The sequence below is a fragment of the Hibiscus syriacus genome, unplaced genomic scaffold, assembly GCF_006381635.1.
Source record: "Hibiscus syriacus cultivar Baekdansim isolate YM2019G1 unplaced genomic scaffold, ASM638163v2 tig00110383_pilon, whole genome shotgun sequence".
Lineage (NCBI taxonomy): Eukaryota > Viridiplantae > Streptophyta > Magnoliopsida > Malvales > Malvaceae > Hibiscus > Hibiscus syriacus.
Genome location: NW_024062714.1, coordinates 2248943 through 2263085, shown reverse-complemented (window position 1 = coordinate 2263085; position 14143 = coordinate 2248943). Strand labels below are relative to the sequence as shown.

The 14143-nt window shown below is 37.4% G+C and overlaps 1 pseudogene; it reads right to left on the bottom strand.

Moving 5' to 3' along the window:
- Positions 1 to 524: 524 nt before the first annotated feature.
- On the bottom strand, positions 525 to 12803 carry LOC120121922 (annotated as a pseudogene).
- Positions 12804 to 14143: the final 1340 nt, after the last annotated feature.

Genomic DNA, 14143 nt, shown 5'->3' with positions numbered 1-14143 from the left:
AGTTGCTCCTCTCTGTTTGTAAAAGAGAGCAAATATAAGGTGAAAACTCAAATTTTGAGTATTTGACTCGATAAAATAACATATAAATATAAAAAAATATTTTTATTTGATAAAATATGATCTTATTAAAAAATATAATAATATATAATAATTATTCTTAAATGTATAAAAATATCATAATATTATTCCGAATCAAATTAGATTAAAGATTTTTCATCCTAAATTTAAATCAACCTAACCAACTCTATTCTTTAAATCCTATTTAACTTGAACCCTTTTTTTCAGAAAATACTGTATCAAATTGATTCAAAATGCATGAGATTCTAAATCTAATGCAGTGCAAGCTAGCTATAAATACAGAAACACAACAGAAAGTTTGACAAATTATCATTTCATGACAGAGTAAAAATAATAAAAAACACTAATAAACAATGTCAAAATGGCATTTTAAGCGTAAGAGCTCTCGTTTCAACTACCTACTGCTGTACTTCAGGAGCAAAGGAGAATATTCATCAGTTGTCAAGTTATACAAACATCATTAACTCGGGCCCACTGTATACGTTATTCTGCTTGCTACTCTGCTCGTCCTCTAGAATAGGATATGATGCAACAAGAGCATCTTGAGCTCCAATATATAGTGAATATATACCTTCCAATACACTTCCCTAACCTTCCGAGCAGGATGGAAGAGACCCTGGAGACAATAGTTCAGAACGACCGCAGCACCTAGGGCTACCCTCATCCCTTCGATGGCTTCTATGTCAGCATTGATGACATGAGGGGAAGTCTCAAATATGTTGGGCCAGACGTAGTTCAACAAGTGGACTCAAGCATCCTCGCAACCTATCCCGGCAACACCCAGGGCCATGTGCTTCACAGCTGAGGCTGCAGTTTGCCTGTGAACCAGATCTATATCCATTAGGGCATCCTCGAGTAATGGAGTCACGGCATAGATGCAATATTTTCCCATTTCACCAATATACTCAAACAGGAAAGAAAGAGATTTCAAGACACCATTCTAAACATTAAGTTCTGGCACAAGATACTCGTTCATCAATGCTGGCAAAACTGTGAAAGGTGAACAAGTTTCAGCAACAATTGCAATTGCCACAGTAGTATAAACACGGTTCTGGCGTTCTTGTACTTTGAGATTGTTCAACAGAGTAGCCAAGACATCTTGTGGGCCAATGGCTTTAGCAATATATCCAAAGGTATTGACAGTAGCTCTTCGAATACCCTTCTTGTGAGTTTTAAGCATCTCAATGAGCTCAAAACAAATACTCATCCACTCCCTAGCTGGTACAAACTCTGCACCTCGATCAGCGATACGGCCAACCAGATCAATGCAGTTCTCCTAGACTTTCTCATGCTTATTTTTCAAGACTGGTGTCAACCATGGAAGCAAATCTTTGATTGGAGGCGTCATTTTTGTCATACTAATAACCAGGATTTCAAATCGCGGTCGCGTTTTCGGTTATTTCGGATTTACCGTGGGCGCTATTGTAGCTGTCGCGGACGCTATTGCGGCTGTCGCGGGTAACTCGGACAGCGGCAAAACCGCTATATCGCGGCCAAAATCACGGTCGCAGACTGTTTTTTAAAACCTTGCCAATAACATTGACAATTGCCTTGAGGGCTTCTAAGAAAGATCCCAAAACTTCAGGGTACTCCTCACCCAGATACACAAATAGAATAACCCCTAGATGGCCCATCAATTGTTCCTCTTGGCACTGTTTCATAACCACTGCAATTCTTGAAATAAGATCAGTTGCCTCCTGCCTGACCTTGGCACTCTTGTTATTCAAGAGCCATTTAATCGTACCACAAATCTGGGATGATAAGGTTTCACTCTCTGCCCAAGTGAATTCACAACAGCACCAAAACCATTAAGCATCACATTGGCATCATCACTAGTCTGCTCTTGGAACGCATAAAGAATACCTTCAATCAAAAGTTTCTCTATCCTGGCATCAATGTCAGATGCGCCCGAGTTTGCAACCACCTTCTCAGTTGTTTCCATTACCATACGTCTGTAGGGTTCACTTTTATCCTTCAGATCCTCCACTATTCTCTCAATGATCTCAGCGACACCAACTTTATTCGCCATCTCAACAGTTGTCTCAACAAGATGCCTATAATTTCTCCTATCTAAAGTCATCTTTCTCACACAAAAATTCCTGAAGAACTAAGCTAGAATATCATTCCTAATGTACTTAGCTTCAACACCCTCTGTGCTCACACATTGTTTCTGTTGGGAAATAAACCGAGTACGAGTAATTTCCCTATAACCAGATTAGTGAGAATGGGAAATAAAAGCGGAAAAATAATACCCGAAATTGATAACGGAGTTCAGCCAATTGTGCTTACGTCTCCGGACTGCTGCAGATCTTTTACTAAGAGAGAAAATTTATAGGTGTTTACAAAACACTCACTACTCACAAGAAAACTCTCTAGTATTGGGAGAAAGAAATGATTTTTAGGATGGATTTGAAGCTAAATGAGCTAGGGTCTTTATAGTTGAAACTTAAGGACTTAATCATGTAAATACCCTAAAGTCTAGTGACTAATTATGATTATCCCATTACAATATTTCAAACAACATCTACCAAACTTTGAAAAACCATTTTTCAAAGAAACATTTACCAAACTTTGAAAACCATTTTCAAAGAAACATTTACCAAACTTTAAAAACCATTTTTTCAATGTTGGTTGCCAAACTTTGAACTTTTAATTTGGTGCATTGCTTGACTTTCAACAATCTCCCACTTGAAGACTGATTTTAATCTGTCTTCACACCTCGATCAATGCAGCAACATTTCTGGTCTTGTTACTCCAGCATGCCAACTGAAGTTGAACACAACTTCAGTTTGTCCGTGGTCACCGTCTTTGTCAACATGTCTGCCGGATTTTGAGCTCCACTAATCTTTTCAAGTTTCAAAATCCCATCTTCCAGAAGAGACCGGATAAAATGATACCGTAATTGTATGTGCTTCATCCTGGAATGAAAAGACGAATTCTTTGCTAGATGGATAGCACAATACAAGACATTGTTTTCTTGTTTCTTGCCTAACTCTTCCAAGAAACTTTGGAGCCAAACCATCTCCTTGCTGGCTTCAGTAACAGCGACATATTCTGCTTCAGTTTTGGAGAGAGCAACTATCTTCTGTAGTTGAGAAACCCAACTCACTGTAGTACCTCCTAGAGTATAAACATACCCTGTAGTGCTCCTTCTGATGTCAACATTTCCGGCTAAGTCAACATCTACATAGCATGTCAGTATCGTATCTCCACCTTTGAAACAAAGTGCTTTGTTTGTGGTACCCCGCAGATATCTGAGGATCCATTTGACTGCTTCCCAATGTACCTTGCCTGGATTATTCATGTACATGCTAACAGCTCCCACTGTATGAGAAATATCTAGTCTGGTACATACCATGGCATACATCAGACTTCCAATTGTTGAGGCATACGACACCTTTACCATGTGAGCACGTTCTTCCTCCGTCTTTGGTGACTGTTCTTTGGAGAGTCTAAAATGAACATCTAAAGGTGTACTTACTGGTTTAGCATCTTGCATGTTGAACCTGGAGAGTACTTTGTTGATGTATTCAGCCTGTGATAACATCAAAGTCCCCGACTTTGTGTCTCTCTTGATCCTCATCCCAAGAATCTGATTTGCAGCACCCAGATCCTTCATAGCAAACTGCTTCGACAATTTTTGCTTCAAGCGTATAATCTCTTGCATGTCTGAGCCTACAAAGAGCATGTCATCAACGTACAATAATAAAATAATAAAGTTGTTGTCGAACCTCTTGATGTAGCAACAATGATCTATTTGGTATCTGGTAAAACCAGTTCTACTCATGAAACAATCAAACTTCTTGTACCATTGTCTAGGAGCTTGTTTTAAACCATACAAGCTCTTCTTCAACCTGCATACCATGTTTTTCTTGCCTGCCTCTATGAAGCCTTCTGGCTGCCTCATATAGATTTCTTCCTCCAAATCACCATGAAGGAAAGCTGTCTTTACATCTAACTGCTCAAGATGTAAATTCTCTGCAGCTACAATTTTCAACACCAGTCTGATTGTGGACAGTTTTATGACTGGAGAGAAAATTTCATTGTAGTCAATATATTCTTTTTGATGAAAACCTTTGACAACCAATCTTGCTTTGTAGTGTTTGCTCCCATCATGCTCTTCTTTGATCATGTAAATCCACTTGTTGTGGAGCGCTTTCTTGCCTGATGGTAATTTAGCTAATTCCCACGTCTAATTTGACATAAGCGAGTCCATCTCATCTTTCATGGAATACTCCCACTTGGCTGAATCCTCCACTTGCATTGCTTCATCATAGCACTCTGGTTCACCATTGTCAGTCAGCAACAAGTAGTGCAAAGAAGGAGAATACCGTTTGGTTGGTTTAGGAATTCTGGAGGAGCGTCTTAGTTCCGGTGTGCCTGGTTCTTCTTGAACTGCTTCAGGATTGATCTGAACATCATTTCCAAAAATCTCCTCAAACTCAGTAAATTCCTTTGTTTCAGCTTCGATGTTTGAGCTACTTGATTCTGTGGTTGATCTGTCTTTGTACATCACATTCTCATTGAAAATGACATCTCTGCTTCTGATGATCTTCCAATTTTCGTAGTCCCAAAATCGGTAACCAAACTCATCACCACCATAACCAACAAAGACACATTTGTTGGACTTGGCATCAAGTTTACTTCTTTTAGCAGAGTTTATGTGTACATAAAAATACAACCAAACACTCTTAAGTGTGAAAGGTTTATTTCTTTCTTACTCCAAACTTCCTCTGGTATTATTCCATCCAAAGGAACCGAGGGCCCATGGTTGATCAAGTAAGCTGTAGTGTTGATAGCTTCATCCCATAGAAATTTGGGCAATCCAGCTTGTATCCTCATGCTTCTGGCACGTTCATTCAGAGTTCTGTTCATGCGCTCTGCTACGCCATTCTACTGTGGTGTCATGGGAACTGTTGTCTCCATCTTAATCCCATTGTTTGTGTAGAAATCTCTGAATCTACGATTTATGTACTCTCCTCCATTGTCAGACCTCAACCGCTTGACTTTCAGACCAGTCTTATTTTTCACCATGGCCTTCCATTTTCTGAAGGTATCAAAGACTTCTGATTTCTTCTTCAGAAAATAAACACACACCTTCCTTGTAAAATCATTGATGAAGGTGACATAATATAATGAGCCTGCAAGAGATGGAACTGGAGATGGTCCCCATACATCACTATGAACCAACTCTAACTTTTCAGCCTTGAGTGTTTTACCAATCTTTGCAAAGCTGACTTTCTTTTGTTTACCAAATATGCAATCCTCGCATAGTCCGACATCTACATTCTTTAGATCCGGCAGCTTCCCTTTGACAAAAGTGTCTTCATCCCTTTCTCGCTCATATGGCCAAGCCTTTGGTGCCATAGGTTTAATTTTCCATCAGCATCTGCTACTGCAATGATATTCTCTAAATTTGAGGTTATATAGAGAGTACCAGTTTTCTCACCACGAGTAATGATGAGTGCTCCTTTGGAAATCTTCCATTCACAACCTGAAAAAGCTGTTCTAAATCCTTCACCATCAAGCTGTCCTATAGAAATCAAATTTCTTTTGAGGCCAGGAATATGTCTCACTCCTTTCAGCGTCCAGGTGGTCTGGTTTGGCAACTTCAATCGGATGTCTCCTTTTCCGACGATCTTCAAGGTTTCATCATCGGCTAGATGAACCTTCCCAAAATCACCACTGACATAGTTCTCCATGATTTCTCGGCATGGGGTGGAGTGGAAAGATGCCCCTGAATCCAAGATCCATGATTCAATCGAACTGTTGACGCTTAGAATCATGGCATCACCTGTCTCCTCTATCACGTTGGTAGAATCCTGTATGCCGGTATTTTTCTTCGGTGCTCGATAATCTCTTTTAAAATGACCCTTCTTGTCGCAATTATAACAGGTAAAATCTTTTTTTCCCGTTCTTGATTTTCCCGTTCTGGATTTCGATCTGCCTCGGTTTGAATTTCTTTTTGAAGTTCTCCCTCTAGACTCCGTGTGCAAGGCTGAGGAAGTTGATGCTTCACCCGATTCTCTTCGTCGAATTTCTTCACTCAATACCAGATCCCGAACATCGTCGAATTTTAATTTACTGTTTCCCGACGAGCTGCTGACTACTATAACAGTAGTATTCCAACTATCTGGTAGAGATGATAAGAGAAATAAAGCTCAAACTTCATCATCAAATTCAATTTCCACGGAACTCAACTGAGTTGTGATTGTGTTGAGCTCATTTAAGTGTTGAGCCACTGATGCCCCTTCCGCCATTCGCAAATTGAATAACCGCCTCATCAAATGAACTTTGTTTGAGGCCGATGGCTTCTCATACATACTGGAGAGAGTCGCCATAAGACCCGTCGTGGTCTTTTCCTTTGCTATGTTAAAAGAAACATTTCGAGACAACGTCAGTCGGATAACTCCGAGGGCTTGTCTGTCGAGAAGAGCCAAGTCTTCATTCTTCATGCCCTCTGGTTGTTTTCCTAAGAGAGGTTGATATATATTTTTCTGGTACAGAAAATCTTCAATCTGCATCTTCCAAAAGCCAAAGTCCACACCATCGAACTTTTCAATTTTCACATTCCCTTCATCTGCAGCCATCGCTCCCACTCGAATCTGGCTTCTTCGGATCGTTTCTGACAATTTGTGCGAACCACTGTGTATTATAACACCTCTGTCGACAAACTCGTATCGCCGACAAAATTTTTACTATTCACATGAATAGTAATAAATAGTAACCTCGCAAAAATTGACAAGATTCACAACCAAAAGCTCTGATACCAGTTGTTGGGAAATAAACCGAGTACGAGTAAATTCCCTATAACCAGATTAGTGAGAATGGGAAATAAAAGCGGAAAAATAATACCCGAAATTGATAACGGAGTTCAACCAATTGTGCTTACGTCTCCGGACTGCTACAGATCTTTTACTAAGAGAGAAAATTTACAAGTGTTTACAAAACACTCACTACTCACAAGAAAAATCTCTAGTATTGGGAGAAAGAAATGATTTTTGGGATGGATTTGAAGCTAAATGAGCTAGGGTATTTATAGTTGAAACTTAAGGACTTAATCATGTAAATACCCTAAAGTCTAGCGACTAATTATGATTATCCCATTACAATATTTCAACAAACATCTACCAAACTTTGAAAAACCATTTTTCAAAGAAACATTTACCAAACTTTGAAAACCATTTTCAAAGAAACATTTACCAAACTTTGAAAACCATTTTTTCAAAGTTGGTTGACAAACTTTGAACTTTTAATTTGGTGCATTGCTTGACTTTCAACAATCTCCCACTTGAAGACTAATTTTAATCTGTCTTCACACCTCGATCAATGCAGCAACATTTCTGGTCTTGTTACTCCAGCATGCCAACTGAAGTTGAACACAACTTCAGTTTGTCCGTGGTCACCGTCTTTGTCAACATGTCTGCCGGATTTTGAGCTCCACTAATCTTTTCAAGTTTCAAAATCCCATCTTCCAGAAGAGACCAGATAAAATGATACCGTAATTGTATGTGCTTCGTCCTGGAATGAAAATACGGATTCTTTGCTAGATGGATAGCACTTTGACTGTCACAATACAAGACATTGTTTTCTTGTTTCTTGCCTAACTCTTCCAAGAAAATTTGGAGCCAAATCATCTCCTTTCTGGCTTCAGTAATGGCGACATATTCTGCTTCAGTTTTGGAGAGAGCAACTATCTTCTGTAGTTGAGAAACCCAACTCACTGCAGTACCTCCTAGAGTATAGACATACCCTGTTGTGCTCCTTCTGATGTCAACATTTCCGGCTAAGTCAACATCTACATAGCATGTCAGTATCGTATCTCCACTTTTGAAACAAAGTGCTTTGTTTGTGGTACCCCGCAGATATCTGAGGATCCATTTGACTGCTTCCCAATGTACCTTGCTTGGATTATTCATGTACATCCTAACAGCTCCCACTGTATGAGCAATATTTGGTCTGGTACATACCATGGCATACATCAGACTTCCAATTGTTGAGGCATACGACACCTTTACCATGTGAGCACGTTCTTCCTCCGTCTTTGGTGACTGTTCTTTGGAGAGTCTAAAATGGACACCTAAAGGTGTAATTACTGGTTTAGCATCTTGCATGTTGAACCTGGAGAGTACTTTGTTGATGTACTCAGCCTGTGATAACATCAAAGTCCCCGACTTTGTGTCTCTCTTGATCCTCATCCCAAGAATCTGATTTGCAGCACCTAGATCCTTCATATAAAACTACCTTACTTAGATCAGAAATGATTTCTTTACCCTCCACACGTGCATAATAATCTTCATCAATCAACAATGGTTCGATCACAACAAGAATCTTGTGCACATAAGGCCTAACCAACTCATCCAGTTTATACAACACCCTGTCAATAACGTTAAGCAAGAGTTGCCTCTCCTGATCTTCGAATGTAGGTTGCATAAGCAACGGAATGATCCTATTAAACAACGCATTAGCACCAAATTCTCTTGCCTTATCAATGAGCTGCCTCAACAGTTTTCCTCTGTGATGGTGTTCCATTCTTTACCTTCAACAAAAGTTTCATGATCTTACGTTCCTTCTGCTCTTCTGGAGACAACTCATCCTCGTTTTCCTCATTCAACAATGATCCAAAATACTGATAATCCTCGGGCTTCATAAATGGCAACCCACCGGGTGCTTACAGGGATTTAAATAGCGTTCGTAGCCGCATTTTCGGTCGCGTCGCGTTTATCGCGGTTGCGGACATAACGGATGTCATCGTGGTCAATGTGGATGTCGCCGTCGTGAATTTTTCTAAATTTCGTACAACTTATCCTAAAACATAATAATAATAATAATAATAATAATAATAATAATAATAATAATAATGAGTCATTTTTAATGATTTTAAGAACCTGAATTATTATTTAATTACACTAGTTTAATATGATAATTAAAATGTAATGAAATATGAAAAATAAAAGTTAAAATTTTGAATGAAATTTGAACTTAAAGAACACGATTAAATTAAATAGAATTAAAATAAAAGTATAAACTTAAAGATCACAAAATTAGAATTAAATTAAATGAAAAATAACTTTACACTCTAAAATAAGGAATAAATTATAAACTCCAAAATGTGGGAGAGATGACAAATTAACATATATCTTAAAAATATAATTTAGAATTTATTTAAAAAAATAAAAAAAAATGAGATATGAAATATGGGAGTGGGCGGCCCAAATATGTATATTTTGTTTCTTGAATTGAAATCTCAAACATAATAATTAAAGAAAATTCCAGAAGTTATTCTCTCCTCACTTTCAACCTTTCGTTTTCATTCAGCTAGGGATTTTTTTAAACTCTTATTTTCGCTAGAATGGTTCTGCTTTTCTGGTCATCTCTGGCTTTTGCACATCACCTCCCTTCTCTCTCTCTCTGGCTTTGATTTTTAATTATCTCCTCACTTGCTGGTTGTGCTCTCTGTTTTATTTAGAGTTTACTGAGTTTTTTTTATAATAGACTGATTGTTTGAAATTTGATCGTTGTGATGCCGATCGAAAAACGGTTTGATTTTTGCCTTCGTGAATGGTAAGTCCAGCTTTTTTAAGTTATTTTTTTAATAACGGCTGAAAAAACAGTAATAGCGTCCCGTTATCAGTTATATTTACAGTAACTCCTTAAATTACGGCGCGATGGACGTTTATGGACGTAAATCCGTTACACGCTAAATCGGACGACGACACAACTGCAAAATAGCGAACGTTATCGCGTTTGCATTCCGCTATTTGAATCCCTGGATGCTTCCTTATGCACACCGAACTGCTGCCCACGATTCTCCTCGAGAATGGCATAAAGTGGAGTTCCCATAGGAGTTGGAGTAGCAAGAAGTTTTCGAGCAGGTGTCCTAATAGGCACATAAGAAGCAGGCGGTTCCAAAATCTTATACCCTTCTTGTAGGAACATAGCATCAAGCTCCTCCCTCATCAGCCATTGCCCGATTCCTCTCCTCAATATCCTTCTCCCACCTCAACAAATTATACTGCTCCGGAGTCATAGGCCCACGAAGATTACTTGGAGTTGGTGTCTGTAAATCAGTACCACCAGAAGGGGTAATCCCAGGTGTAATTGAAACATTTGGCGTAGCCCCTGCCATAGGAGTTGCACTCCCCATGGGTGCAGGAGTCTCATCCCACCTAGATCTCTGTCGTTTCGGCATAGGAGTAACCAATCCTTTCGGAGTAGCATCCCACTTAACTCCAGCTGGGGTTGCACCAGGGGTAACTCCACCTGACGGGGTTGCATCGGAATCAGCCAACCGCCCAAGCGTTTGCGTCTCATCCCATCTGTTCCTCCTCCCAACTGACGGGGTCGCACCAAAAACTCTCCCGCGCGTGGGTGTAGCATCCCAACGCCCAATATCAGGAGTCGCATCAAGCAAATCCCAATCAGATGTTTTAGCTTTCTTTGCGGCAGAGCTATCATCATCTTGAGACTGGTCCCACCTATTTCTCCTCTTAGGCGCCGCAGCGGCTGCACCACCACTATCTTTCTCAACCTTAGCCGCCGCCGCCGCCTCCTCCTTCTTCTTTGCTATAGCTCTTAAAGTCTCTTCCTTCTCCCTCGCCAAAGCCTGCTCTCTCATCACATTAGCATACGTCCTCACCGAGGGATCGGGGGTCTTCTCCCCAGCGGCAAACGCATCATGTTTATCTGGAGAAATGACTTGGTTCAAGTTCAATCTCCTCCTCCTATAATCATCTTCACGGTCAATAATTTTCGCGGGTTTCCTAAACACTAACGAGTTATCATCATCTTCACCACGGGGCATCTCCTTGAGGAGTGATTTAGGAGCCGTATAATAAGAGAGGTTCTGGGTAACCTCAGAATGCATGGAATCAAGATTGGCATAATCGTCATCGTTGTCAGGGATTGAAGTGACTTAAGCATCCCTGTCTGCTCCGCCATAAAGGTCACGATCGAAAGTTAAGGAGGTTAGCGAGGCGAGTTCCTCCTCCTTTCGCCTTCGCTCTTCTTGGGTTTTCGCTATCTCATTATCAATGTCCTTTACAAAATTTTAAAGTAGAATCAATAAAAACCTAGAAATAAAAAGAAACAAAAGATGGGAATCAAATGAAATGGTTAAGATCGAAATGAATTAGAATTAAAGACTGACCTGAAAGGTACGGTTAAATGGCTACGGAGATATGTGGCTGTGATTATTTATATAGCGATAGCCGTGATGGAAATAAACCGACTTCAAAACCGGAAAGTCGGTTTGGGTTCTGGGTACGGTTCTATGGATCCCCCCAACACTAATAATCTAAAACAATCTTTTTAAGGTAAGCAAAACTCGATTAGATTCAAATTTTTACGTAATTTGATTCGAAAAATTTAACTCAAATTAATTTCGAGTTATCATTTTATAATCTCAACTCAAATTAAAAAAATTCATGTTCAAATCGAATTATGAAATATAACTCGAATAATTCGAATATTAACTTAAATAATTTAAATTTTTAGTGATTAGCAATTTGATTTTTAAATTTGAGTCGAATCTCTAACTCCACATGATATATGCATATAATATATGAGAAAAATATGAATATATATATATATTTGTGTATATGATTATATAAAATCGTTTAATTTGGAATCGAATAATACTATAATATTATAAATATTTTATATTTATAATTAAATTTAATCAGAAATTCGAATAAATCGATTTGAATTGAATTTTTTTAAGTCAAATTTGAGTCAATTTAAGACTCATTAATGCGAATAACTTAAAATTTCTTGACTATGTTCGAGTCGACTTAATCAAATGTTGACCGACTAGTCTGAGATTCATGAAGGGGAAGTTACTGTATATTAAATGAAAATGTGAAAGTGAGATGGGTATTATCTTGTAAGTTGAACAAAGGACAAGACACCCTTTAGTTATGCCTTGTATGACCGATTTAGGAAGGGAAGCATTTGGTTGTCACGTGAATTTGTGTGTATCAAATTGTGGTTGTACAAAGGGTAGCATTTCTTGTGGAGTCCCAAAACAAGCTAAAGATGACAAATTCAGGAGTTGCTTGCAACATTATTCATTTCCCCTCAAAGCCGCCCAACTTCCTGCAATCTGTCACCGGTAATATACTAACTGATATTGGAAGAATGGATTCCCTTTCCAATTTATAGGATTAATTTTGAAGATTAGTGAAGGAAGAAGGGAATAACCTTTTGAAAATTCGACATTTTATCATAAAGTTAAAAAAATCCAAGCACAGACTCTAAATTTGCATTTGAATTCTTATTCTTAATATTAACAACAGCCTCTTCCTTTATCATCTCTTATCAATAATAGAAACATTATGGAAAAGATCAATAATTCAATGTAATTACTCTATTATCAAAGATTTCAGTTGGGGGAGCAACAGTCACAGTCTGAGGTGAAAAGATTCTAATGAGAGCAGAAAAATGAGGTATTATCGTAGGAGTGTGGTGAAAAATCAAACAAGGTTTCGGAAGAAAAAAACGTGAGGACATTGATCATCTTTTAATACTAACCCAAGTGACTTAGAGGTTGCTCAATGTTACTCTGTCCTTACAACAGCTTGAGCAGCATGCAAGCTTAAAGCCACCTTTTCTGGTATACTTTCCAAGGAAGACGAAATCGACATAGAGGATTTCGAAATATTGATAAACTTGAAATCTAGTTTAAGCGAAGATGGTTCATCTAACCCCACTTTTGTTCCTAGCATTCCCTTGGAAATATTGGGGTACAAAAATCAGCAACGGCGATAGTTGACATCGATGAATAGAGACAGGCAATGATAGTGGCGACTGGTGGCAGGCGATAAGAGATTTTGGTCCAATTTAGGGATTGAATTGATATTTGATCTATAGTTTAAGGGTTGAAATTATATTCCACCTAAAGTTTAGGATCAACTAATATTCTATCTAAAGTTTAAAGATCTGTCGCAACCGTCTTTCGGTTGGGCCTCGAAATTGGGCTTCGACTTGAAAAATGTGGATTGGAGTCGCCACCGATCATTTATTTAAAACAAATGGGTTGATCGGATACCCTATTTCTTACCTGGTCTGCGTCTTTCCAAAGATGTGTCGGGTTCGGGAGTCGGTTACGGTCAATGAAAGATTAGCACCCTTGAATCGTCCTTTCGGTACTACGTAATTTCCAGTTGTCTTTGATTAAGAAAATTGCAAGTTAAATTAAAAAGGTAAAATTTGATCCGAATTACTTACCCTTAATAAGTTTACAGAAATACCCTTAAAAATAAGATTTTAAAAGAAAATAATAATAATAAAAGAAAGTAACAAAACTAAAGAGTAAACCAAGGAAATAAATGAAATCAATAATAATAAACATAAAATAATTGGATGAAAAAAATGAAATTGAATAAAATAAAATAAATGAAGATAAAATATATATACAAAAAGAATAAAAAAGGTAAAGAGTTTTTTTAAAAAAAAAGAAAAATAATAATAAGAGCAAAGAAATTAAAAATATAATGAAAATAAATAAATAGTATAAATAAAATAATAAAAAAATATATAAAAATATAAAATGTATGTATATATAATAAAATACTAAATAGTAATAATAATAATAATAATAATGAAAATAAATATACATATAATATTAACTAAAAAAATAGTAATCATAGAATATAAAATAAAATAAAGTAAGAATATATATATAACGTTAGGAAATATAGTAAAAAATAAGTAAATAAGTAAATATAGATAAAAATAATAATATATATATATATATAATAATAGGAAAATAATATAATATACGCAAAGAAAAATGAAAAACAATTATAATAAATAAATAAATAAATATAATTATATATATATACATATAATAATAAGGGTTAAATTAAATAAAAAATGAATTATAGGTCAAAATTAAAAGTCAATCGAAGAAAAAAATGACAAAACACGCGGATCCACACGACCCGTTTATAAAAATCTGAATAGTTTTTCAAAAACACAAGCCTTGGGGACTAGATCTACAAAAATAGATCTCGAAAACGCCCCCGTCCATCGGCCAAAAACACTTCTCTTAGTTTTGTTTCGA